Genomic DNA, 2,500 nt, shown 5'->3' with positions numbered 1-2,500 from the left:
CCTTAACCTAACCTGTGTTGCACCTTAACCTACCTCAATTTGCACCGCAATGTAACGCAATTTGCACCGCAATGTAACGCAATTTGCACCGCAATGTAACGCAATTTGCACCGCAATGTAACGCAATTTGCACCGCAATGTAACGCAATTTGCACCGCAATGTAACGCAATTTGCACCGCAATGTAACGCAATTTGCACCGCAATGTAACGCAATTTGCACCGCAATGTAACTCAATTTGCACCGCAATGTAACTCAATTTGCACCGCAATGTAACTCAATTTGCACCGCAATGTAACTCAATTTGCACCGCAATGTAACTCAATTTGCACCGCAATGTAACTCAATTTGCACCGCAATGTAACTCAATTTGCACCGCAATGTAACTCAATTTGCACCGCAATGTAACTCAATTTGCACCGCAATGTAATGCAATTTGCACCGCAATGTAATGCAATTTGTACCGCAATCTACCCCCACATTGTGCCTTAACCTAACCCACGTTGTGCCTTAACCTAACCCACATTGTGCCTTAACCTAACCCACATTGTGCCTTAACCTAACCCACGTTGTGCCTTAACCTAACCCACGTTGTGCCTTAACCTAACCCACGTTGTGCCTTAACCTAACCCAAGTTGTGCCTTAACCTAACCCAAGTTGTGCCTTAACCTAACCCAAGTTGTGCCTTAACCTAACCCAAGTTGTGCCTTAACCTAACCCAAGTTGTGCCTTAACCTAACCCAAGTTGTGCCTTAACCTAACCCAAGTTGTGCCTTAACCTAACCCAAGTTGTGCCTTAACCTAACCCAAGTTGTGCCTTACCCTGCTCTGTAATTGGCATATGACACGTTACATTAATGTATTGTCCAACCGCAACCCGCTCAGAATGTTGTGTACACAGCTACGTGTCATCTCCCCATAACAGCTGCATTGCAGTGTGGTACGCCATAGAGACGTGTGGGAGTAATGGACGCAGTGGATGGCGATCAGCATGAGCCGTCTGTTCATGTAGTGGCGCGTGTATGCAGACGTAGTAGTCTCTTCTCACACAATGTGATAGCACGGTGCCCCGCGTTCCACATCTGCGACATGCTACAGAGGCCGGTTGACAGTTGGTCGCGCAATGGACATCGCATACGTACGGGGGCACCTTCCACGTGCCCTCTAGTCGGGCACATTTTGTTGCGTGGATGTGAGCGGATGTAGTGTGTCTTGACACCTGACAGGCAGGCATGCAATAATAGTTGACTTTGCAAACGGTGATGGACGTGTACGTTTACTGGTGACGTTACGCAAATGAACAACTGGTAACCCGTTGTGGTGCGGTTGTCCTTGCTGGAGGTACATCTGTGAGGGCAACGATCGGTACAGCTACGAAGCGGTCCCCACCATACCAACGAACGTGAATGTGAATCTGGGTGTGAAGCGATACGCGGCTGTGGGTGGGTGGGACTGTCCCCGGCCGGTGAGGGGGGGCCGCCCGGCGTGCTGGCCGCGCGGTGCGTGGGCGCACGCGCTACAGCCGGCTGGTGGGGGCGCCCAGTGGCAGGCGCGCCGGCCGACGGACGCGGCAGGCGGCGCAGCTGCGCGCCGGGGCACCCTGCGCGCGGCGCCGTGCAGCCAAAGTGGGTCCTCGCCGGCCCGGTGCGAAGCGCGGTGGACATCTGCAGTGTGCTGGTCCGATTGAGGACTGTGTGCGTTGAGGATGCGCCGCCGCCCGGCACTCGGCGCCGCGACGCCGTCTGCTGCTCGGTCGCCCCAGCGGTTCTCGCTGGTGGTTTGTATCGCAGTTGTGCAGACGTGTTGGCACGTGCGCTGTGCTGGGAGAGTTCGCTTCGGCACCCACGTGGGGCCTTTGCCCTTCTGTGGCGCTGGCGTTGGAGCTGCCGGTCACCGTAGGTGGCGCGTGTTGTCTCCCGCCGGCAATGCCACGACAGCACGCTCCCGGGCCTCTGTCGGCAGCGGCAAGCTCAGTTGGGAGCACGGGTGGTCGCACCTAAAGCGTCTACTCGCCTAACTCCGGGCGATTGCGCCTCTCTCGAACCCGACCAAGTACTTAGGACGGCGCTGCGCGCCGCCGGGACCTGAGAGGGTTTCGAGGTGTATTGTGCAGGGGAGCTCAGCCTCCTCCTGTTTGCAGAATAATTGAGCGGACGCTTGCGTGTTCGCGCGGGCCCCTGGGACACACTCCCGGGCGGCCGGCTGCTCAGCTCTAGTTGACGCAGCTCCCTGGTTGATCCTGCCAGTAGTCATATGCTTGTCTCAAAGATTAAGCCATGCATGTCTCAGTACAAGCCGCATTAAGGTGAAACCGCGAATGGCTCATTAAATCAGTTATGGTTCCTTAGATCGTACCCACGTTACTTGGATAACTGTGGTAATTCTAGAGCTAATACATGCAAACAGAGTCCCGACCAGAGATGGAAGGGACGCTTTTATTAGATCAAAACCAATCGGTCGGCTCGTCCGGTCCGTTTGCCTTGGTGACTCTGAATAACTTT

The 2,500-nt window shown here is 54.7% G+C and overlaps 1 non-coding gene across 1 annotated transcript in view; it reads left to right on the top strand.

The window, feature by feature from the left end:
• The first annotated feature begins 2,225 nt into the window (after nucleotides 1-2,225).
• LOC126150411 (small subunit ribosomal RNA) overlaps nucleotides 2,226-2,500 on the top strand; it is a 1,909-nt gene continuing 1,634 nt past the window's right edge. The window contains exon 1 of the ribosomal RNA XR_007531487.1: nucleotides 2,226-2,500. This exon is cut by the window's right edge and continues 1,634 nt beyond it. This is a non-coding gene — a ribosomal RNA (small subunit ribosomal RNA).

Source organism: Schistocerca cancellata, unplaced genomic scaffold (genome assembly GCF_023864275.1).
Source record: "Schistocerca cancellata isolate TAMUIC-IGC-003103 unplaced genomic scaffold, iqSchCanc2.1 HiC_scaffold_982, whole genome shotgun sequence".
Classification (NCBI taxonomy): Eukaryota; Metazoa; Arthropoda; class Insecta; order Orthoptera; family Acrididae; genus Schistocerca; species Schistocerca cancellata.
The sequence above is the reverse complement of the archived record's forward strand: the minus strand, read 5'-3'. Positions and strand labels throughout refer to the sequence as shown.